Source organism: Callospermophilus lateralis, chromosome 5 (genome assembly GCF_048772815.1).
Source record: "Callospermophilus lateralis isolate mCalLat2 chromosome 5, mCalLat2.hap1, whole genome shotgun sequence".
NCBI lineage: Eukaryota > Metazoa > Chordata > Mammalia > Rodentia > Sciuridae > Callospermophilus > Callospermophilus lateralis.
Genome location: NC_135309.1, coordinates 87,902,810 through 87,929,643, shown reverse-complemented (window position 1 = coordinate 87,929,643; position 26,834 = coordinate 87,902,810). Strand labels below are relative to the sequence as shown.

Sequence of the window (26,834 nt, the reverse complement as noted above, 5' to 3'; positions counted from 1 at the left end):
ACATTGTTAAATTAATAGGGCTTAATTGACTTGGATTTGCTCTTTACTAACATCTTTCCTGTACTTTTTTTTTTTTTTTTTTTTTTCAGTACTGGGAATTGAACCCAAGGCCTTATGCATGCTAGACAAGTACCTGGGAAAGATGAAGTACTTACGAGCTACACCTCTAATTCCTTTTCCTATCTTTTTATTTATTTGAGTTACTATGAGTGTCTCTTATTCCAAATTCAGCTATGTGAGTGTGCCTAAGTGTAACTTATAGCATTAGAACTAAATTCATTTTCTAATATTTAACTCAAATTCCTCTATGATATGGGATTTCCATGACATCTTTAGATATTCTACTCACAAATATACTTTCCAGCATTGGTTGTAAAACTTGAGATATTAAAGATAGGATGAAAGCAACACTGTGTTCACTTACACTCAAGCTGTACTGAGAGCTCCTTGGACAACTACTGCTTCAATTTCAACACGGCCTCTTTTGGGTAAAGCAAGCAACCTACTAAGCAGACCTTGCAGGAAAACTACTCTTGAAATACTGCTTGCAGTTTTCATTGATGGCATTAAAGTCATTCATTTATGTGAGTCAGCAAAACAACTGACCACATTGGTGAAGTCAGAGCCTGTAGCTTACAGAACTTCACTTATGCTTGTAAGATCTTATTTAGCTTCTGTTGCCACTCCTCCTGGGACACCCTATCCACTAGAAGTGTCCAGGCCTTTCTGTCCTGAGATGTAAATGGTCCTGTTTACTAACACTGCTTGACTGTTGGAACCAGTGAACCCTGAGGCTTTCCTGGTGCTGATCACCTTTTTGATCAGTGACAACGTGAGTGATTCTTTCTCATGCCTTTCTAGAAGAAGAAACCCCTACACCATCACTGCCCATTTCCTATCCAATGATTCTTAAAGTTTAACTATATAGTCTTTATCAACTCTATTGCCAATTAGAGTTGATTCTTCCAGTGTATTCTGCAGGGTATCTATTGTTATTTCTGAAATAATTTCTGTGTGTGTATATAACCTGAGTGTCTTATCTTCAATTGGTGTGCCATGATGTTGAAGGTGGAAGAAGGGGAAATCATTTTTATCTAAGGCAATAATCACAATAAATTCCTGAGTATATCCTTAATAAAATTACAGAATTGCTATTGAAAAGGACACACTCATCTTGATATTCTCTGTCTTAAACCTTTAAATTCTATTTCACAGAAACCTTTCTATGGCAGAAAATATACTTGCCCAATAACATTACCAGGTGTCACTGACCACTTGAATAATAGGGTCTCAAGTTATAGGCATGGCAGTTTTTAAATACTGATTCCCTCTATAATTCTATTCACTTTTTTTTTTGTACTGAGGTATTGAACCCAAGATGTATATTTTATAAAAGAGTTACCTAGTTCTTTTTATTTTTATTTTAAGACAAAATCTCACTAAGTTGCTGAGGCTAGCCTTGAATTTGCAACCCTCCTGCCTCAGCCTCACAAGGCAGTGGGATTACAGACATGCAATATTGCATCTGGCTTCTATGTGCCTTTGACTGATAAAAGAGCTACAATATAATATAAAATTTTAGCAGATCATATATATATAATATATATATATATATATATATATATATATATATATATATATATATTATATATATATGAAAGAATAGTGAAAGAAAAAGAAAAAAATGGGTAAATACAGTGAAAACTGTTTTAATTATCTACAGAATAAAATAACTTTTAACTCTGGGAAAGATGAAGTACTTATGACAGGAAGACTTTCTTAGTGAATGCTGAGAACTTCTCAGTGAATGCTGAAAACGTGACTGTTTAGGAAGAAGAATCTTTTTTTATATCCTTGATTTTCTCTAAGTAAACCAATAGTGGGTATGCTTTAAGGGAATAAATTAAATTATTAGGGTATGTTGTTACATTTTCAATTATCTTAGAAGTAAGCAGCAATCCATGAAGAGTGCATTTTTACCACCTGCAGTTAATGTAATGAGATTCAACATATTTCCACTTTGTAAATCACTGTTAGAGTAATTCAACCTTACCTGGACTGACTGTGAGGAAAACATGCATGTATGTATTATGAATGCATATATTCTCCACAAGGAAAGGGCTTCTTAGATAGTTCAGAGTTTTTCACTATTTTTATTATTTATTTATTTATTTATTTATTTTTTATTTATTTATTTATTTATTTTGTGGTGATGCTGAGGATTGAACCCAGGGCCTTGTGCATGTGAGGCAAGCACTCTACCGAGTGAGTGATATACCCAGCCCCAAGTTTTTCACTATTTTTAATTGCTTTTTTATAGCGTTATAACTATAATAACACATCTTATCCTCTGAAAAGTAATAACTCCATCACCACCCCTATTTAAAACATGATGTTTGGTTGGGAAGAACAAGCCTGTAAGTAATCAGTTTAAAATGTTTTAAATTTCTTCTGTTAAACACTTGTTTCTTATGGCTCCATCTGAATGCAAGCATAAGCAGGGATGGCATTCTGAAAATTATTGAAATATCTTGGGATAATATAAAAATCAGGACTGAGAGGCTGAGCAGGATGGGCATTTTCCCTTGTCTGGCAGTGTGCTCAGTATGCGGTCTCCCTGCTTTCCTCTGAGCTGATTTGATGTAACTTGGTCCATCAGCAGTGCTCCTGGTCACTTAGACTTGGAGGAGATCTTGTGGCTCAGGGCTAAAGGTACTCAGAACTGTTTCTCTGAAGTGTAATGTCCTCCCTATACAAAATGAAGCTAGTAAACCAGGGATGATTCAGATGAGTGACACTTGACCCCAGTAACCATCTCTACACTTCCTGGCATTTCAGTTTATCTGTACTCTCATCAAAACAACACCCGAGCTCCTTGCCCATGGCATCTGCCCTTCTGGACTGGCCCAGTTCTATTTGTCTGTCATCACCCTTCTTTTTGGAAACCTTGTAACTATCTTGGCACCTCCTCCTCTCTCACCTTGAAAGTCAGTCTGTTGACAACTTCCAACCTGTCTCTTTTCTACTCTGTAAGCCTCCTGTGATGCTGTCCCCAAAGGGAACTTTATGCTCTCCCTGGCTTACTGTGCTCTGTTTAAATCATACTCCTGACAGTAGCCAAATTAAATTGTATAAAATTTAGCAGATGTTTTATTAGTTCCCAATTAAAAAAGCCAAAGGTGTCTCTTCTTTATCTCTACCCTATGACCTCAGCCTTGCTTTCTACTTGGTCTTCACTGCAGCACTACTGGCTTCCTACCCTTCAAGTCATTTAAATGCATGATTATCACAATACAGTCAAACACCCCCCCCCTTTTCTTTTACTCTTTTCTTCTTTTCCACCAAAGCCATTTCTTCCTGTGAGTAGCTCTCCTTCCCATGATAACCTTAACTGCAAAAAAATTACTCAACCTATTGAGTATAATCTGAAATGCCCTATCTCTAGAATGCCCTTTCAGATAATATCCACACTTAGGCTAAAACCTGGGTCTGTGGGCTTCTTAATTGCCAGTGTGTGTACTGGTATTTCTCTTTGGTATTTCCCTCATTATTTCCTTACTTTTTAAAATTTTTCTTATTCCAGGATCTCTGTCTTTCTACTGAAAAGGAAGAAAATTTCTCCCAGGAATCTTTTGATATCATACAGTCATTTAAAATGTAGTAGGATTTTAAGTAAATCTTTTCTCTATTCAGTAATTGGTGTTTCTACCAATTTATCTATTTCCTTGAGAAAAATGTTAGAAAGTGTATGTTCCATGATTTTTCTTGCCATAAATTGAGAATCAATTTCTTGTCATTCTTATTCGGAGAAAAAGACAAATCACTTACATTCAGAAACTATTATTTCCCATTGAGTTAATTTGGCCTAAATAGAAATTCTATCAGAGTTACAAAATGGCAAACTCTCATATCTGTACTTTGAAAATTACTTGAAAATAACTTTAAATGAAAAATCAATGAAAATAATATGGTGTTTCCACAAAAGAAATGATGGTAATCGCTCATGATTTACTAAGGGAAAAACAACATTTAGAAATCTCATTTTCTTGTGATATTTATGGTAGAAATGAGCTTAATGCAAGTTGTGAAATTCTGATCATGAACTGCTTCTTTTGAAATACTATGACAGTGCTCGCTCTCTCTTTCTCTCTCTCTCTCTCTCTCTATATATATATATATATATATATATATTTATATATATATATATAAAATCCATCTGTTATTTGAGTGTTTATTCTTTAATATGATATTGCAACATCTTGAGATTCAAGTTTTAAAAATTAAGAAAAAGGGACTCAGATATCAGGCAAACAGCCATGATTACAAATATAAGAAATAGAAGTATGACTTAATTCCTAATCTACTTTAAAAATGGTTGCTTATTCCAAATCACTCTGAGGTTCCCATGCAAAGCAAATTAACTAGTAATGAAGCAATAGAAATTATTGATATAAAGCCTATCAATTTTCTACTGGAAACTGTTTTTGTTTCAGATAAAGTTTGTCAAATATCTTGTTCCCAATAATATGAGATTTCATTTATCTTATGCTACATTTTCAAATTTGTTAATTTTTTTTTAAACAAATGTTTGTTCATCATTTGTTCTACACCATGAGCAGTGTTGGGAGATAGAAATACTGACGAAAGGGAGACTTTCCCATGAGGGATTATAAGTGTATCAAGAGAGGCAGATAATATTTAGTCTTGTTTCTGGTAGTGTGGTTAATCTGCCCACTGAAAAGATTTTTAATGTTGAATTCGTTTTTAACATTCCAAATTTTGTATTTAATGGAGATGACCATAAATTAAATACTTAGAGACCCAAATCAGAGTGAAAGTGGAAACTGAAAAATCCACAGTTCTCTTGAATTGGCTCCTCCTATGTGGGTGCTTCTGCTGGACCTTGCTGACTTTGGGATTAATGTTCTTGAACTCAATGATAAGCAATACAGCAAGCCCAGAGAAGACAGGGGTAAAGCTGTATCTCTAAGAGTCAACACCCTCAGAATAAGTGTAAATTAGAAATTGGACAAACACTCACAAGGGGACATTTTTTAAAAACATGTCTGTCTCTAATTGGGTAGAGAGAAAGCCAAACTCTCTTCTTACATTTAAAATCAAAAGTCATTCTTCCCATGGAATTGCAGTACAAAAATCTCATTACCAGTGTCACACAGTCTGGGAAAACTAACAGCATCCTTTTCCTCTGCTTTCTCACCACAGTAAACACAGGAGGCCTTGTATCCTCAAATGGTGTGGGGATGCCTCTTTACCAGCAAGCAATCAAATGATTCTACAGTAGTAGAAACAAGCTGGATGCCCTCTAACTTAATTTAGTTCTGACACTGTCAACCAGATCTCACAAGCTCAGAGGTCTATCCCATAAGACTGCCACTGCAGACCCATAAGACTGCCACTGCAGTCACAAGTCATAGCTTCTAGGACATCTGACCAATCAGCCACAAACTGGGATTCCCCAACTGTCTCATCAGGTTTAATAAATTTGCTAGAATAGCTAATGGAACTTGAAAAAACACTATAGTAACTTTTGCCTGTTGTTACAAAGGATATTTGAAAATGTGCATACAAATAAGCAGAAAGATGAAGAGATATGTGAGATGAGGTCTGGAAGGATCTTGTGTGTTGAAACTTCTGTCCCTAGAGAGTTGGGGTGCTTAGCCTCACAGCATGAGATGAGTTCTTGTTCTTTCCTTGTAAGCCTCCATATTTAGCTGCCCATAAAACTCTGTCCTTTTTGATTTTTATGAAAAGGTCATTGCGTTAGTATGATTGGTAGTAGACTGGGTGGGGAAATACAGCAAGGTCTGTCTGTTTAGATTCTTCTGCATTCCTTCTTCACCCATATGCAGAGGGGACCTCTGGAAATTGGATCTATGGACATACTGTAGAACAAGGCTATATCAGAAATTTTTTTGTGGCCACTTCAAGGCAGAATGACTGTGGCCTGTCTGGAGGAGAGTTATGAGCAAGGAACCATGGGCAAAACCCCAAAGTTGTGTATAATATATTACACACAAGAACAGAAATATACAAATTAGAATAGATAATATTTCACAGCTATTTGGCAAAACTTAGATCTAGCAAGAGGCACCAACATCAACATGATGAAATGGAAGTCTTATCAAATAGAGGTAGCATTGAAAAGTGTATAGTCACTTTAAACAACATAAAGTCAGTAGTTGTTAAAATTGAAGACACCTATATTCTGTGACACATAGATTCTGTATCCAGGAATACGCTCTTGGAAAGAACCTTATACATGTGGACAAAGAGGCTTATGCCAAAATACTTATTTATTGCAGTACTTCTTATACTAGAAGAAAAACAGAAATAATCTATTCAGTAAAGGAATAAAGATTGGCTTAAGCACATATGGGAATAATACAAAACAATAGAAGTAAAAAAATAAGAGAGATTTATAAACAGGGATAGATTTCAAAAAATATGATATAAGAGGGAAAGGCATGTAAGAAAAGAACAGAAATACATATTTTATGCAAGTGAATATATAGATTATGGGTGTATATACATAAAGTTAAAAAATATACACTGGTACTCAATACAGAACAAACTCAGGACTGGGAAGAGGTAGAGGAGAGGAATGGAAAGTCAGGCTTAAGAGATGCCTATAAGACAGTTCTCTATAAATAAAAAAAATGTGATGCAAAGATGATAAGTTATTACAATTTGAACATTTCTCAAATATTTAAAATATTTTATTATTAAGTGTGGAATTTGAGAAGAAAACCTGTACCTGGAACTAATCATATTGACTGATTGAGGGGGAAATAATATGATTATTCCAATCAATGCAATAGAAACATTGGATAAAATTTGATCTCCACTTGTAATTATAAACATCTAAGAAAATTAGATACAGGTGGAAGTTTTTTACCGTATTAAGGAGATCTACTAAAAGGCTATATAAATTTCTTATTTCATCACAAAATCTAGAAGCAATTTCTAAAGTAAGCAATATAAAAAGGTGCCTGCTATCATCCCATGTATTCAAAATTGTATTACAGGTCCTTTTTAGCACAAAGATTAAAAAGTCATAAGAAATGAAAGAAAAAAAAATAAAATTTTCATTATTTACAAATAATCTTTTTAACACAGTGACAATTATTAAAGATAAAAAGTCTAGTCAGATACTTGGTTATATGAACAGAAAATTTTCAACCGTATTTCTCTAGAGAAGCATCACATTACCCTAAACTGCAACAAAAAAGCAATTCTAATTTTAAAGTGACAATTATTTTATAATTCCTAGAAATATACCAAACAAAATGTGTTCAAGAAATAAGAGCACATAAAATAGATCTGAAAGGTGCAAATGACCTAAACTAATAGAAAGCCATTATATGATGTTGTACAAAATATATCTATGAGAAAGTTGTTAATTCTCTAAAAGAAAAATTCCTAACAGAGTTCATTATGAAAATTAATCTGAAAGTCACATGAAATAACATAAAATATTCAAACTTGGAAGATAAATTTGAAGAAGAGTTGATGTGTAAAAGAGAAGTTTGAAGAAAAAATTAAGATAAATCCTACAGGTATATAAGTTTGTATCATATATTACTTGGCACAGTGGTATGTTAACCTAGGCATAGAAAGTAACTCAGTGAAATAAAAAGAAACTCCTGAAAACATATGAACATTTGCACAGGAAACTTGGCAAAGGCTAATGACAACACTTTGTAATGAAAGAAAGCATGAATAATTCAATAAATGTAATTATTTAAATGGACCCATTATTGATAGTGAAAATTTGTTATCTCATAAAATATGCACAAATATTTCCAAATGGAGTAAAGACCTAAATGTGAAAAGTACTAATAAGAAAATACATATTATTACTTCATATTACTGAGATTTTATATATATATATATATATATATATATATATATATATATATATATATATATAATTTTTTTTTTTTTGGTGGAGATACTGGTGATTGAACCCTGAGCCTCATGCCAGCTAGGCAGGTGCTCTAACACTGAGCTACATCTGCAGCCCTACAAAAGTATTTTTAATAGGAAACAAAATTAGAATCTACAAAGGAAAAAAATCTATAAATTTGTTACATCAAAATTGTAATTTCTCTATGACAAACAAAAGTATGTTTAAAGATCAGACACATACAGGTGTGATATACACATATATCACACCTCCAATCACAAACATTTGGTTAGTAAAAACATTAAGAAACTTAAATTGATAATAAAAAGAGTAGCTCAATAGAAAATGAGTGAAGCACATGAGCAGGCAAGTCTCAAAGAAGAAAATTGAATGTGCATAGCATATTAAATATGATCAATTTCATGGGTAATAAGCTAATATAAGTAAGTCCCATTAGGACATATAATTTGAGACCCATAAATATGCATAAATGTGATGTCCAGCAATTGAAACGCAGCAAAAACATGGTTTAATACTTTCATATGTTGCTTATCGGCATTTTGATACCTAGAATCTTTTTGAAGAACAATATTGAAAATACAAGAAGGCTACAGAGCAGGAACTGCTTTTTTGTTTTCACTAGAAAAATTCTGATATATGTGCCCATGGACACACATAAAAAATGTTCAAAGAGTCTCATTTTAGAATTGCATGTAATAACAAATAGTAGAAAATGCTCTTGAAACAGACATTATTACTGTGTGTGTGTGTGTGTTTGTATATATATATACAATATGATTATGCAACATTTACACTTAGAAAAATGAGAAATTATATCCCATCATATCTATGTATGATATATCAAAGTGTATAAATGCATTTTGTATAAATGCATTCTACTGTCATTTGTAACTAATTAAAACAAATTTAAAAATGGACAAACAAACTGTGGTACATTCATACAATGAATTCCTATAGAACAGTGTTAATGAAGCAAACCTATGTATGTTAACATGAATAAGTCTCACTAAAATTATATTGACTAAAATTTTAAAAAAGCAAATTCCTAATGACAAACTTTAAACATTATGTAAATCCTCTGTATTCCCTTTCATTACACTTTCCCTTGCAGGAAAAGTAACAGTCTTAAAGTAACAATATCTGGATAGTAGTTCATCTTTGTGAAAGGATGGGGAGAAAAGAATGGGGCAAGGAAAAGACGTTTCTGCTGTATCCTGCCTTCATAACAAAATGATTGAAGGAAATGCAGTAAACTTTTATTTTTTTTTTAAATCATGAGTCTTAGGTATAATATTTTATTTACTTTTCTATTTAATTTATACTTTAAAAGTTCATAGAAAAAAATAAGAAATAATAATTGCAATAATTTCTGATGCCAACTAAAATAAAAGGAAAGGCAGAGTAGAGGAAAACAAGCAATAGTGAGCCTGAAATAATCCACAAGGTCAAGAATAGTATCCCAGCGGAAGCCCCAAGCTGGAGGATGGATGGAGTCAGCTGCGTGAAGGAGTCTGCAGGGAGCCAGACAGCAGAGTGGGTTCAGACAGAGGAAACATCAGAAGTAGAGAGCCTCATGTAAGAGAAGTCAAGAGGAGTTCAATTAAATAAAAGTCAAATACAGTTAGAGCAGTTCTTTTCAAACTTGGTTGACCATTAGAATTGCCTGGGCAGCTTTAAAAACCCTACTGGGCTTTCTTAAACCTCAAAGAAAGTAGCTAAACTTTTACCAAGGACCTATATAAAACGCAGATTCTGATTCAACAATATTGAAAATATCACTCATAATCCTGCATAGTAACAACAGCTAATGATAAAGTGTGATTAAAGAAGTTCTGTTTTCAAAAGCAACGAATATATCACAATGCCTAGAAGTAAATCTATCAAGGTTTGTCAAAGAGTTTTAGACATGGAATTGTATAAGATGTCTGAGAGGTACAAAAATGACCAGAGTAAACAGAGAGCTAGTCTATAAACCTGAACAACAACAACAACAAAAAAAATGTAAAATCATAAAAGTGTCAATTACCTAAAAGTCATATTCCCCACATGATTATTGGGATTGGGCCGCAGATTCTGCATATCTAACAAGATTTCAGGCTGTGCCAATGCTGTTGGTCTACCCAGCAAGGATAGAGTGTAGGGATTAATGTGTGCTACTAGATGGAGGGAGGGGAAGTATTCAGCTGGAAGATGGAAAATTGGCAAGGATGAAGTCTTCCAGGAATCCATGAAGTTGGTCTGGACTTGATATTATAGACAACAAGAGAATCATGAAGCAATTCAAACCAAAGAGTACAGGAGCAAATTTTTGTTTAAGAAGCAGCACTAGGCTACACAGTGTGAGGAAATGGATTAGGGGGGACCAGAAAGGAAGATGGAAGTAACTGAAGAGGCACCCATCAAAATTCATGTCAGAAATCATGGCGAGGGCTAAAAGAGTGGTCAGACAGATGTTTCAGCACCAGCACACTCCTGCATTCCCTTTCATCACAATCTTCCTTGAACAAGATACTGCAATAAAGTTCATAATTTTTATCAGGGAAAACACAGTTTTTCAGAACATATGTGTCATGGCAGCTGGCTTCTTCCTCTAGTGAGAAAGAAGTCAGGAGTTCCTGTCCTGCTCCACCCCAGCAGGTTTACATAAGGTGGAAGCATTGTGTTGGTTTCAGCAATAATCCTAGACTTTATAATTTAGTTGATTGGGTAGAAACGCATTGGTTATCTTAAAACTCGTTCCTCATATCCCTTCCTTGTCCACTGAGCTCAGAATGTGCCTTCTTCCTGTCTCCCAATCATATGAAAATCATTTTAGTCTCAGTAAACCTTTCAGTATTTTCTTCAGTTTTTAACATTATGTATTTTGGGGGATAGCTTTGAATGAACTGAAATTAATATTTGTTCTTTCTTTATTTGACTGCATTACTTTTTAACATATTTATTATCAGTCTCTACCATTGCAGTATGTGTCATGATAGCATGAACTTTGTAATATATTTAACCATTGAATTCTTGTATTTACCACATCGCCTGGCTTAGACTACATGCTCAATGAATTTCAAAATGAGTAAGTAAATTTATAACAGTTCTATTATTCATGAACAGTGTGACTTTAAACAAATTACTTAACATTCCTGAGGCCCAGTTTCCAAGTCCATCAAATAGTGATAATAGCAATACTTTCTTGATAATGTTCTAAAAATAATATTTCAACTGATACAATTTTTATTTCAGGTAGCATATAATAAGTGCTCCAAAAATAGGACTATTTTATTAGTAATTGCATGCAAAGACAGTATCCCATTTCCCAAACACTTTGTCATTGCAGTTTGAAAGTGTAGAATGGATGCAAGTTAAGAAATATTCTGACATGAAGGTTATTGTTTATATATTTTAAGTGGCTATAATAACTTTTGCAATTTTAAAGAATGGACAATCTGATCATTTTCAGATATGTCCCTGTGAGCTATTTTATGTCATTTTGTTACCTTAAATGTAAAGGCATTGAGATAAGCTTTTTGCTTACCTTATTGGCATTTCTTAGATATTCAGCACCTAAATTTTATCTTCTCTTTGAAAAGAATGAAGAGAATTACTCTTCTTTCATGGTAAGCTAACAAAGCTTTAATGGAAACTCTCATAGATTAGACCCATTTTTTACTCAATTGTAAGTTTATACTATTCTTAATCCAGTAAATTAATTATTCCTTTAGTTATTTCATTATTTGAAATTTTTCTAAAGAGCATTTATTAGTCATATTTCACTTTTATGTAGAATGATTCCAATAAAAAGGGGAGTGGGGAAGCAGCTTGCAAATCTTTATCTTGTTTATTTTAACCACAAATTATCATTTTTCTGTTATTGTAGGGATGCAATTCTACATTTCATTTCTTAGTGGCAGAACTTAATTGATGGGAGATAGGAGCTAATTGGAATGTAAAGGTGATGAATGATTGTGTTAATGAGGTGAAATTCAGGCCACAAACAGTATCTTCTTAGTCATTACTATCTTTCCTGAAGATTATCCAATTTGGTATGTTATATTCTCTCATTAAAGGAACATTGCAATTGGAGTCAAGAGACTATTTATTCTTCTGTCAGCTTGTTGTGAGGCCTCATCTGCCTACATACAAATATTCTCAGGTTCAATGTCCTAACCTTTAACGAGAAAATAAGAACTTATTAGGGTGTCCTGAAAACTAAATACCTCTAAAGAATAGGAGGTTCTTATGCATATGGTGAAACGCAAAGGCCAAGTATCCCACGCAAAAAGAATTGGTAGAATTCCAATGGGTCATGCTGTAAATGTCCTTAGCCCCCCCTTACATGGTAAAGAAAAAAAATACTAGTTAACACTATCCATAGAAGATATGGACTCATCTAAGAGAGTACTTAGACTCCTGGGAGGTGGTAGGCTGTCAGTAATATATCAAAGTTGATATATCTTGCGTTCAATAATTTCAGTCTCCTGAGATATCTTGTTCATCTGCAGGAGTATTTAAGAAATGGAGACAGAAATTCTAGTTACTAGCTTTCTAACTATCTACAAGCCCTTTTTTCTATTCATAAAATGTAGTTCTTTTTACACAGCAGAGGTTCAATATCTGTTCAGTGAAAGAACACACAAATTCACCTGCTTGGATTCTTTCCGGACAGTGAGCAATGAAGGTCTCTCAGTTCCAGGTAATGAGCCCACGAGAAACCTCACAGATTGTCACTAATTGCCAATGACAAAATTCTCCTGTTTTTACATGGAAACAATATATTTTGTTTGTTTATTTATTGTTTTGTATAAAAACATTGCACATATAATTATGTTTAGAACACAGTGCTTGATAACAATAAATGACTACCTTACTGGTTTATGTATTTACCATATTTTTTGATCATTACTTTAGAGTGTACTCTTATTTATATAAAAATGGTTACTATGAACTGTATGCCACATGTCATGAGCTATAGCCTCCTGTATCTCCTGTTTACTGTTTCTTGATTGCATGGAGAGGCATTGTGGAGCCACTGAGCTAGACCATCCAGTTATGTATAAGTGCACTCTTGGAAGTTTGCACAATGATGAATTTAACCAATGATGCATTTCTCAGAATGTGTCCTGGTGTTAAGCCACATGTGATTGTCCACCAAAATATCATTAGTAAAACCAAAGTGGTTGTCAAAGTGATGTGTGGACACTAGCAGTACAAAATCACCTAAAAACTTATTAGAAATGCCCATTCTTTAGCTAGGTGCACTAGTCAGAGACAGTGGAAGGAGGGCCCAATAATCTGTCTTAACCAGGTGATCTGCTGCAGGCTGAAATTTATTTTTTTAATTTTAATTTGTTATATATGACAACAGAATGCATTACAATTCATATTACACATATAGAGCATAATTTTTCATATCTCTGGTTGTACACAAAGTTAGAGTCACATCTTTCGTGTCTTCATACATGTACTTACGGTAATGATGACCATTGCATTTCACTGTCTTTCCTATCCCTATGCCTCCTCCCATTTCCTCCCTCCCCTTTTCCCCTTTGCCCTATCTGGAGTTCATGGTGCTGAGGACTAAACCCAGTGCCTCAGATGTGCAAGGCAAGCTGTCTGTCACTGAGCCACAACCCCAACCCCTGTTCTTTTGTCTTTCTTGTCTTTCTCTCTTTTTTTCTACTTCCAACTTTTTCAAAATCTCTCCATCTTAAACTTTGATGGTAGCAGAGATTTGCAAATCTGTCCAAAGTTGATAGGAAAATTAAGCTGTTATAGGCAGGATAAAAATTATTAAAGATCAACAAAGGAGTGGATCTGAATGTTAAGAACAAGATTTGTTGAACTACTGTGGCTAATGTAACATTTCTTGGGTGCGTAGAAACAATAGGCCATAAGACCTACAGACAATATACAACAGAACTCAGATTCTGCAGGAGAATCAGCAGACTGGAAATGAGTTAAATTACCTTTCACAATGCAAATCATACAGCCCTTCCCTTCTCAGCTTGTTCTGAAAGTTCCTCATTCAAATTCCTCAACTGACTCCTGTGGTTCATTGAGTTACTAAAAGGCCTGTCCTGGCCTAATCTGAGATCTTCCCTTATTTTGTACACTTTGCTTGTAACGAAGTATTGCTCAAGCCTCAATGCACAAACACTCATTCTGCAAATTTCAGTTTACTTCAAAAAGTAAACTACCAATCCTTCCATTGCTCCAATGCCATCTTATTAATTTCTCTGTATTTTATAGTAGTCTATATATGTCTACAACAAAGTTATCTAACTGCAATGATCTAATTATGTGACCTGTGTATTTCTTAGCTGTCTTGTAATATACATGCAGGCAGGAATCATGTCTGTCATGTTCATTCCCAAACCCTCAATACTTGTCACAACTCTGCTAACATGAAAGGTTGTCAATACATGTTTAAAGAAGAATGGAAGGTAGGAAGGGAAGGAATTCTTTGTATAACCCATACAAAAGAATTAAGCTATCTATATATTTGTATTTGAATATATGTATATATATGCGTCTATATATGTGTGTGTACATATATTTAAAATAGGTAACTTTTTCAAGTACAAATATATATTGAGTTATATATTTGCATTTGAAAAATTACCTTATTATAACTAGATGTTTACATAAAAGTATTTGTGAAACATGAATCATTTTATACAATAAAAGACTTTCAAGTAAAATTAAGTGATTCCAAGAAAAGAGATGACAGCCATAATACACATTTAAGAATTGTTCTTAGTACTCAGTTTATGCATATTTATTTATTTATTTATTTATATTGGATGTGAGAGATTGAACCCAGGGGCACTTAAACACTGAGCTCCATCCTCAATCCTTTCCTTCCTTCCTCCCTTCCTTTCTTCCTTCCTTCCTTTCTTTTGAGACAGGTTTTCACTTTGTTGTTTAGGACCTCACTAAGTGGTTAAGGCTGGCTTCGACTTGTAATCCTCTATTTCAGCTTTCTGAAATGCTGGGATTATAGATGTGAGCCAACACACCCAGCTTACATATTGCATTTTGCTTTTGAAAATCATTCTTCCAAATGTTCCACCAAAAATTGTGATATTCATGCATATAGGCTAAACAGAAATGTTGTATACTTCCTGTAATGTTTGAGAAAAAAAATGTGAGTAGCTATTTACAGATGTTTAATAGGCAGTACCAATCTACTGTTAGACTTTCCTTCTCCACTTAGATACATGTAGTATTAACTAATACTTAAATTATCATTAATAATAATCTTGAGATTCAGTCCCTAAAACCTTACACATAAAAATGTCAAAATGTCTGATAAAGTTTAAGGTATAAAAAACATTTCTAGAAAATTGATGCTCTTGATTAGATAGCTGTAATAATTACTTCATTATATCTCTAGACTAGCACATTAGCAAAGATGACTAGAGGCACATAAAATAATGTCTTCACTTAGCCAGAAGCAATTGTAGGGATGGGAATAAGGAAAAGGTCTTAAGCTCTGTCAAGAGAAATTGACTCATATATGCCAAGGCCATCTTCCTTGGCTATGAGACTTTGGGTAATGGGAGCTCATTTCTATGTTTCTTCTCTCAACAATAAAATAAAACAAAATGATGGAGCAAGGTAAACACCCTAAGTCCCTTGCAGTTCTACACTGCTGGCATATATGTTTCTGTTTGAACTTTGTGAGAGTGACATTTTGATTTTCTGAAAGACACTGTGAAGCATTAAAATTCCCTCTGTAGAGTTTTATCATTTTCAAGTCTATTCTGAGGATAAAACTCTGGAAACACTCACAGTCTTAAGGCATTGTCCCAATAGACACTTGAGAGAATTGGAAGAGCAACTAGGATCTCCTGAATTATTCCTTTAATTCTGACATGAAATTAAGCCAAAGCAGGTGCACACAGAGCACCTCCACTGACTGAACCCACAGCAAACTGAGACTAGAATTGGCATTGGACTTTCTGTCCAGTGTGATTGATACACAGCAATGCTGGTAAATGCCTTTAAATTGTGATGCTTGTACCCACAAATTTTTAAATTTTAAAAATTTAAAAATTTATTTTGGCAGATACATTTAAAACATAAAAATTGTACATATTATGCAATATTATATGATGTTTCAATACATGTATAAGGTCTGTTATGCTTAAACCAGGTTAACCATGTCTGTCTCCTTTAACATTTATTATTTCTTTATGGTGAAAACATTCAAAATTTTTTCTTCTAGCTTTTCAAAATATCCAGATCACTATTGTTAGATATAGTCTTCCTACCATGCAAGAGCACACCAGAATTTCTTTTTCCCATCTAAGTATAACATAATACTCATCAATAAGCCTTTCTCCATTCCTCTTATTTCCTTACCGTATCAGGGCTCTGATAACAACATTCCACCCTCAGCTTCCTTAAGGTAAAATTGGTTTTTGGCCTCTAAAGCCAAATGAGTAGAAGGAATTACTGTGAACAACCTTTGAACTATAAAGAACAGCATGAGTATGTAAAAAGACACTAAAATGTGTAATAATTATGAAATGCACCCAAATTTGTTAGACACAAAGATTAATTCTCTAAAGATGATTAGGTTAAAGTATAAGCGTGTGATTTATGGATTTGATACTTTTATATTTATTGAAAATGGAATATTTATATTTTTATAGTTCTTATTTTTACTAATTGCCTATATATGCTGCATTTAACTATATTTACTGAAATGATTAATTTTTTTATGTTTTCACTTAAATTACATTTATTTAAGTATTACTATGAAAAAAAGTATTTTTTATTAGCTTGCCTTTCTGGGGTTATTTCGATTGTTTAAATTTCATTATCATTATTCTTTACATATTTATAAAGTATTAATGGCTGCATTTAGTTTAATTAAAATTCATTATATACTTCAGACTTTTAAAAAATCACAAATTTAAAGCAGTATCTAAGTCTAAGTCTAAGTCTCTTTTGTGTAATTCATCATAATGTTTTCCTACTTATTGCCTTATCTTCTTCATTTGTCTCTGAGTCAATCAATAATGTAATCTTACCTTGGTAAATTTTAATAAAACAACTAAATTGTGTAAATGCTTGTCCAGCCAGGTGATGAATGCCTGTAATCCCAGCAACCTGAAAGGCTGAGACAGGCAGACCACAAGTGTGAGACCAGCTTTACCAATTTAGCAAGGTCCTAAGCAACTTAGTGAGAACCTGTCTCAAAATAAAAAGAATCGAGGATGAAGCTCAGTGGCAAAGTGCCCTTGACTAGGTTCAATCTCCAGTAACAGAAAAGCAAAATAAAATAACAAGATTTGACTTTAATGAACATTATTATTTTTATCTTATCCTAAAAAATTTTTTCCTCAAAAACCAATAAGAGCAGGCCTACTTCCAAAGCAATAATAGATCAGACACAAATACTAAGGAGCTAATGGAATTTTTCTTTTTACTTTCATGAATATAAAAACCATTTAAATTGATTTATAAGAATACCTTCGATATTTTCTATTTTATTGGAGTACAAGTTTTCAAAATAATTTCGAATTATCTTCTATATTTCTGTAGTGTCTGTTGTGATATTTCCATTTCATCACATGTGTTAGTGATTTTTCTCCTTCTCTTCATTAATATGGCTAAGGGTCTGTCAATTTTATTTATTTATTTTTAAAGAACCAACTTTTTTTGTTCTGTCAATTTTTTCAATTGTTTCTTTTGTTTCAATTTCATTGATTCCAGCACTGATTTTAATATTTTCCTGTCTTCTGCTGCTTTTGGTGTTGATTTGTTATTCTTTTTCTAGGGCTTTGTATTTGTTGACCTTTTTTTTTTTCTTTTAAGGAATGAACTCCATGCAATGAACTTTCCTCTTAGAACTGCTTTCATAATGTCCCAGAGATTTTGATCTGTTGTATCTGTGTCTTCATTCACCTCAAAATTTTTTTTAAACTCCTCCTTGATGTTTTCTGCAACCTATTGTTCATTCAGTAGCATATTATTTAGTTTCCAGGTATTGGCGTGGATTTTATTCTTCTTTTATCAATGATTTCCAATTTCATTCCATTATGATCTGATAGAATGCAGGGTAGTATCTCTACTTTTTTATATTTTCTAAGAGTTGCTTTGTGGCATAGTATATGGTCTATTTTAGAGAAGAATCTATGTACTGCTGAGAAGAAAGTGTATTCTCTCATTGAAGGATGAAATGTTCTATATTATATGTCAGTTAAGTCTAAGTTATTGATTGTATTATTGAGTTCTATAGTTTGTTTGTTCAGCTTTTGTTTGGAAGATCTATCTAGTGATGAAATAGGTGTGTTAAAGTCACCCCAAATTATTGTGTTATGGCCTATTTAATTCTTGGACTTGAGAAGAGTTTGTATAATGAACATAGATGGTCCATTGTTCGGGGCATATATAATTTTTAATTCTTGTTGGTGTATAATTCCCTTGAGCAGTATGTAGCGTTCTTCTTTATCCTTTGTGATTGACTTTAGTTTGGAGTCTACTTTATTTGATATGAGGACGGAAACCCCTGCTTGCTTCCACAGTCCATGTGAGTGGTATGATTTTTCCCAACCATTCACCTTCAGTCTGTGAATATCTTTTTCTATGAGATGAGTCTCTTGGAGGCAGCATATTGTTGGGTCTTTTCCAATCTGGTAGTAGTTTATGTCTGTTGTTTGGTGAGTTTAGGCAATTAATATTCAGGGTTATTATTGAGACATGATTTGTATTCCCAGTCATTTTTGTTTAATTTTGATATTTAACATGACTTTAATAATCTCCTCTGATTAGATTTTCCATCAGTGTAATCCCTCCCTCTGCTGATTTTCATCATTGTTTTGCATTTCCTTTTCTTGGAATATTTTGCTGAGGGTGTTCTGTAGTGCAGGCTTTCTAGTTGTGAATTCTTTTAACTTTTCTTTATCATGGAAGGTTTTTATTTCATCATCAAATCTAAAGGTTAGTTTTGCTGGATATAAGATTCTTGGTTGGCATCCATATTCTTTCAGAGCTTGGTATAAGTTGTTCCATGATTTCCTGGCTTTGAGGGTCTGGGATGAAAAATCTGCTGAAACACGAATTGGTCTCCACCTATATGTGATCTGATCCCTCTCTCTTGCAGCTTCTAAGATTCTATCCTTATTCTGTATGCTAGGCATTTTCATTATAATGTGCCTTGGTGTAGATCTGTTGTAATTTTGTACATTTGGTGTCCTGTAAGCCTCTTGTATTTGGTTTTCCACTTTGTTCATGCTTGGGAAATTTTCTGATATTATCTCATTGAAGAGTTTATGCATTCCTTTGATTTGAAACTCTGTGCCTTCCTCTATCCCAATAACTCTTAGATTTAGTCTTTTGATGCTGTCCCATAATTCTTGGATGTTCTGTTCTTGTTTCTTACTATCTTCACTGTGTGATCAACTTTATTTTCCAGATTGTAAACTTTGTCTTCATTATCTGATATTCTTTTTTTCAAGTGATCTAGTCTGTTGGTTATGCTTTCTATTGGGTTTTTTATTTGATTTATTTTATCCTTCCTTTCAAGGATTTCTAACTGTTTTTTTTTCAGAGTCTCTACCTCTCTCTTGAAATAATATTTTGCTACCTGTATTTGCTCTCTTATCTCATTGTTGGAATGATCAATTTTTGCCTGTGTTTGCTCATTTAGGTCATTCTTTAATTCACAGATCATTTTAATTGTGAACTTTCTGAACTCCTTCTCTGACATTTCATTAACTTCGCTGTCCATGGGTTCTTCTATTATAGTGTCCTGGTTTGTTTGGGGCACTTTCCTCCCTTGTTTTTTTTTTTTTTTTTTTATGTTATCTAAGTGTCTTTTTTTCTTGCAGTGTGGATCTGAGCTATTACAGTTTCTTCCCTATATTCTTGTAGTAACTGTACAGATTGTTTGTACCTCACCTTGATGTTGGGTTTCTAGACCCTGCTGGTGTCCCTTGATGAATGCAACTGCATCCTGGATCTGGGTCCTGCACAAGTTGGTGTGGGTGGATCTGGGCCATTAGGCTTGACCTCCCTCTGTAGTCTGCTGGTTGGAAGGGGCAGTCCTGTGTCAGAGGCTAGGCTCTGGTGGGTGTCTGCCCCACCTGGGCAGGGGTGGACTGGGTCTACTGTGATCCTGGGTCCTGCGCAAGCCAGTGTGGGTGGGTCTGGGCAATTTATAAGAATAAATTAGCCTTTTTCTTTGGAGTTGAGCAAACATAAACATTAAGATAATGTTGTTGTTGTTTACAATTTCATTCATTTTCTTTTGCACATTTGTATTGTGTTATTTTAAAATTATTTAGTAATAATCTATCACAAAATTATATTTGCATATTGATACCCTACCTTGTTCTTAAGAGGATTTGAGATGGCAGCCACAGTGTTTAATTCCCTTTCCCTTGGTGGTGAAAGTCCATAGCATTAGGTCTAGATTCTATTTCAGATATGGAATGTCATTTGCTCATCATGAACAATTTATTACACACATATTACGTGCCACACACTAAGATTGATTTCAGTATCATTTTGATTAAAAAGGATATAATTTTTGCTATGGCTTGAATGTCTCCCAAAATTCATATCCACACTATCACTAAATTAATAATGTGGTAGTATTAAATAGTAGGGCTTTTTTGAGGTGAATGAATTATGAGAATGGATGAATTATGGACCTTATGAAAGAGGCTTCCCACATCATCTAGCCCATTTGTCCTTCCATCTGTTCTGCACATGAGGACCCAGCATTGGTTCCTCTGGGGAACACAGCATGCACAGCACCATCTTGGAGGCAGAGAACAACTCTTGCAAGACAGAAACTGCCCACACCTTGGTCTGTAGCTTGTCAATCTCCAGAACTGAGAATATAAATGAATGCTCTTTATAAATTGCTAAGTCTCAAGTATTTTGTTAGGAGATCAAAATTAGACTAAAATAAACTTCATCTTAAATGAGGCAAGAGGAGTCACAGGTAAGTAGAAATGGTGAATTAAAATGAATTATGATAATACAGTAGTATGATAATGTATTACTTCTCTAGCACTCACTAGGTGGTCCAGGGATACTTTCTAAGAAGGCAATGTATAAGTTGAGTGAAGAAGGAGCATAGTCACTACCCAGTTAATTTTATGGTGATATTGTTGAAAACAAACAGAACAAGAAATAGGGCATACTGGGATGACATTTTTAGTGTATCATCAAAGTCTAGATCATTAGGAAGACTGTGATGGGAGAGGAGACTGGATCATAGTACAGAGTTCTTAGAAGTAGACCATGTAAAGAGTTTTCACTCAGCAATGGATAATGCAGTGGGGATGTTAATAGGGAAGATAAGGAGATGCTCAGGAGGTGGGGGTAAGCTTTATGAGTGCCCTGTGGTCTATTCTAAGAATGCCTCAGTTTCAGCACATTGATTTATTTTGGACAATTTAGTAACATTAAATCAGTCAAGCCTATTATTTGACTAAATGATGGAAATGGCCAGCTAGAGTAGCAGTTAGGTATGTGCCATCAAGTGAATGGAGTGATCCCACCATCATAAATACCCACAGAGGGCCTACATACAGCACTCCAAATAGCTAATCATTTTTTACAAATGGATATTTAAAAATAAATTATGAATTTATTCTACTTTTACTTTACTGGCTCTAATTTATTGTAACCAAATAGCTTTAGTTTCTTTAGTTGATGAAAGACAATTTTCCCCCAATAGCAATTAGAATATGAATACATTAAAAAGCTATAAAATCAGAACATGACCATTTTGTAACCTCTAATAAATAACTTGAATCATTAACTACCAATTCATAAAAATATTGATAGTAAAGTGAATTGGGTCTTTAGAATGGAACAACCATCTAGTCATCAATGGAGACCCTCTATTTTTTTTTTTGTATTGGTGATTGAATCCAGGGGTGCTTAAACATCACCAGCCCTTTTTATGTTTTATTTTGAGGCAGGGTCTCTCTGAGTCACTTAGAGCTTTGATAAGTCACTGAGCTGACTTTGAACTTGTGATTCTCCTGCATCAGGCTCCCAAGTCTCTGTGATTACAGGTGTGCATCACTGCTCCTGGCTACCCTCTGATTTTAGCATCTCTAAAAATGGATCCAAGAAATAGGCAGAGGCCTCTCTCCCTACTTGCCACATGGTAAGCAGGATGAACCCCTTGAAAAAAACTGGGCAACCAGATTCTATCATCCTAAACTGATATGATAAAAAGAGGAGTGATATTCTCTTCTAAAGGTTTATGAATTGCCTCTCGAGTTTCTGGGGGTAATTCCCAATCACTGGAAATAAGGAGAAGAGAAAAACACATTAACACAATGAGGAAGTAATCAGATTAATCCAAATTCAGCATAAATCTTCAGGTTACTAATTGGACTTCTGTGGTACACCGAAAGCATGGTAGACAGAAGAAAACAAAACTGTGCCAGGGACAATAAAGTAAATAAACCTGTATAAAATAAAATGTATGGACCATGCTTAGAACATTGTTTAAATAAAAATACCAAAAAAGGCATGTAAATATTACAACATACTAAACAAATGCAATTAATTATGAAACGAACATTCAAATGATTGCAGATACTCTGCGTTAATTTATAGATGTGATAATAATGGTTATATAAGAAAATATCTATGTTTTAAAGATATACATCAGCAATACACAGGTCATACATTGTCTAGGATGACCTTTACTATTCTTCAACCAAGAAAGGGGAAACAAGCTAACAACAAGTAGCACAGATAAGGCAGATACAATAAATTTTGATAAAATCAATTGGTATATGAAGATTCCATACTATTCTCATTACTTTTGTGTATATTTTCAAATGTCCATAATATTTGTTAACACTATTGCACTTATTCAGATAAATGAATATGGCTTGGATACTAGTATTGGTTACAGAAAGGGAAGAGACCTAGAACATGTTTAAAAGGTATAGCCAACAGTAATTGTAAAGGAATAAATAATTGAGAATGAAGAAGCTAAAACTAAGAACTGAGTATTTTGGATCATAAATGTGGATAAATATAAATAAATTTATTGTTGACAATGTCATATAAAAATAAGCATATTGGACATCAGTGCATATTGATTTAGCCTCTGGTGCCAGGTGCCTATGGCCAGGGAGATTGAGCAAGCTCTCACCTTCTACCCAGCTGCAGGCCTGCCCTAGCTTCCATTCTCATTCACCCATCAGCAGTTCTCAGATCTATCTCTTAAGTCAAAGCCACCTTCCTGAATTCCAGGCTATGGCCTGAGTGCATTAACTACATCATTCGTGGAAACCTCAAACTCCATCCTTCAGAAACCCTCATACCATTCTCTCCACTTTGCACCCTACCTCTAGTCTGCACATCTCCTTCTCCTGTATTAATGGCTTAAATCATCTACCCAGTTTTTCATCATACAAACACAAGTTGATTTTGCCTATCTCTTCCCCCTTCTCCCATATCAGTTACAATGTCCTGTGTCTCCCAAACTTATCCAACAGTGTCCTCTCCTTTTTCTCCTGCTGCTCTCCTCCAGTTGAGTTCTTCATGCTGGATGGGAAAGGAGTTTTAAGTCTTATTTGCTTCTGTCTTTAATTCTCCATATAACTATCAGATTTCTCTTTCTAAAACTTACCACACAAGGTTAATTAATTGATCCGAGTCCAGCCTACCTTTCCACCCTTGACCCACAGCACACCTACCTCTGTGGAATGGATTCCATTTACATGACCCACACAGTCACCCTACGAGATAGTGGAATGGTTTTGATTTTTCCCCAACCTTTTCTTAAGCCCTCCTTTCATTCTCGTTCATTTGTAGTAATTTTAATCATCCTCTGAGCCCTTCATGAGTCTCCACTGATACCACCCTGCAATCCCAGCCTAAGGCCAGTACATAGCACTCCCCTGTACTCATGCTGAGATCTCAGTAGAAGTGCTACTGTATTTCACTGCAGTTAGCTGAATGCATGTCTCTTTCCCCTTCTACATTGTGGACAAATTGAGGGTGAAGAGCATGCCTTGCCTATTTTTATTGCCTCATCACTCAATGTCAGGCGTATTAAATATTTAATGGTGATTGCTTAAAATAGGTCATAATCTACATTTTATTTTGAATGTGATTGGAAACATAAGGACAAAATGTGGATAAACCTTCCTCCCTTTATTATTTTTAATTAAATTCATATATGTGGTAGTCGTTAAGGACAGACTTGCCTCTAGTGGGTGCACTGAAGAGTCTTGTCTTTTATTACTTTTAAACTAATGAAAGAGATGCTCTGTCCACTGGTTTTCTACTCATGGGATTTTTGCATTCCATACTTCTACCACAAATGCCAGGGGGGGAGATTTTGCATGTACAAAGTGCCTTCTTTCTGTTGGGTAACTTAATGGGCCATTAGCAAAAGGACTTGTGTCAGGGCAGGTGGTGTGAACGAAACTCCTTGTAAATTCTGCTCCTTAGTGACCATTTATTGATCACACTTTTAGGAATGGGAGCAATAATGTTCAACTCCACAAAAGAAAGTGATACTGATTTTTACCCTTAGGACTTCAGAGTAAACTACAATTGTTCTCAGAATCTAGCTCACTTGACTGTTTTATGGGACAGCATTGTTGTCATATTTCATAGGACTTACTTTCTGTTCATGCATAACTAAGTTGTCTAGACGTAGGTTCTTCCTTCCAGGTTTTTCTCTTACTTCAGAATAGAAAAACTGGAAAATTAGCATGATCCTGCATGCCACAGTGAACTTCAGCCCTAGGTCAGATCTGAACTGCATGCAGAGAGCTTTGCTTAGCTGACAAGTACTCCGTCCCACATCCTCTCGCTCACAGATCTTGACTGACATTAACTAGCAGGGGTTGAGATATACAGAAGGAAGATACTGATTATCTATCTTTGATCTTTATTATAGTAATGATTGAAGGATGAAGAAAGCAATGTACTACTCAGAGTATGTGGACCTCCCTGGGAGAACTTTCTTGTGTACAGCTGAAATGTGTGTCACTTGTATCACACTGTAAGTTCTACTCTTTAACTTAGGTTGTCTCTTTCTTTTTTTTTTTTTTTTCTTTTCTTTAGCAGTGCTGGAGATAAAACCCAGTGTACCATGCACTCTAGGCAAGTGCTGTACCACAGAGTCACTCCCTCAACCCCCGTTTCTTCTTCTTTCACTCTCATGCCTTGATCCAAAGCATACAATGAAGTGGAAAATGTGTTATTATTTTAGTCTACCCAGACAGTTATTTAAAACTATAGAGGCACCCTAAAATATGAATCATTGTACACATAATAACAATTAACAATTAAACTTATCAAAGGTAGTTGTTCATATTCACCAGCAGCTCCATACTATTCATTGCTAAATTTGCTGCCTATAAAGAAATCAAAACAAACAAACAAAAACCTTGTGCACTATCTTTACCCTTTCATTAAACAATGTCCCCCCCGCTTTTTTTTTTTTTTCTGGTACTGGGAACTGAACCTAGGACCTTGCACATGCTAGACAAGTATTCTACCACTGACCTACATCACAAGCTCACTCCCTCATTTCTACTTTGATTCTGAGAAGAGTACAGTCAAGTTACTTGTATTAATTATTCAATTTATTCAAAGAAAAAAATTTTCTTTATCCAACTTATAGAAAATTGCCTTCATAAGTAGTTACTACATAGGAATATAAAGTAATAAAGATAGTCTGAGGAAGTACTTTTAAATGTCAAAATGGGGATTATATTTCCTTGAAGTTTCTAGAAGAAGCTTAATGGGTAACAAGTGCAAAATTTAAACATCATTGTTTTACAACAGCCAAAAGTGTATGCAGAAAAATGAAAATAGTTGATTCGATATGGCAAGAAACTTTTGGATGATTTATTTAATCTTTAAAAAACAATACCTCTGGCCCATTGTGATGATGCATGCCTGTAATCCCATCCAAAAAACTTGGGAGGTGGAGGAAGGAGGTAAGTTTGAGGTCAGCCTCAGCAATTTAGTCACACCCTGACTCAAAATAAAAGTTAAGGAAGAGCTGGGGATGTACCTAAAGTACCCCTGAGTTTAATCTTTAGTACTTAAAGAGAAAGGAATGAAGGAAAAAAGGAAGGAGAGATAAAGAGAGCTCTTGGTGCACAACTGTAGACCATCTACTTAGGAGGCTGAGTTGAGCCAAAGAGTTTGAGGCTAACAGAGAGATACTGCTTCACAAAACACACATGAACCCCCTCAAAAAAAAAAAAAAAAAAAAAAAAGAATAAAATAAAACAATACCTCCACAATAAACATTTACAAGAAAAATTACCTAGAGTAATCCTACACTTATAAAACTTGAAAATTTGGGTGCTGTCAAAGAAAAATGAAGCTGTAATCACTTTCCTTGGCATTTGTGATATCCTCATGAATCAGAAAAGTTGATCCATAAACATGCACGTAATTGCACTTTTTTAATGAAGTGGTAATCTGAGGAATTTACCCTCTTACACTAATCAGACAATCCAGAGCAACCCAGATGTGTTGATGAGGTAGACTTAGAAAATCTAGTAAGGATATCTTGGGGCAAGTGACATACTTGTGGCTTTTCTCCTAAGAGTATACTGAAGAACAGAAAATGTGCTAAAGAAGATTTAGCACTGAAACCCAACACCAAGGTCTTTTGCTCTAAGCTTAATGTTCAGAGAATGGCTCAAAAAGCCTTTGTTAACTTGTGACTTTGGTCTCTGAAGGCCCTTCATTATTATTTTGTTTTTATTGCAGTCTTAGGTTTATTTCCACACATTATCTATAGCTATTTATTTTGGCGTCTTGTAAACAAATCCCCACATAGTTACTCTTTTATTCTATTCATGTATGCTTTAATACTGAGATTTTTCAGGATGTTGTCAACCTCCTATAGAAGATTCTGTCA

General features: G+C 34.4%; 1 pseudogene; it reads right to left on the bottom strand.

The window, feature by feature from the left end:
* Window positions 1–426: 426 nt before the first annotated feature.
* Window positions 427–26,834, bottom strand: part of LOC143400463 (2-iminobutanoate/2-iminopropanoate deaminase pseudogene) — a 192,789-nt pseudogene continuing 166,381 nt past the window's right edge.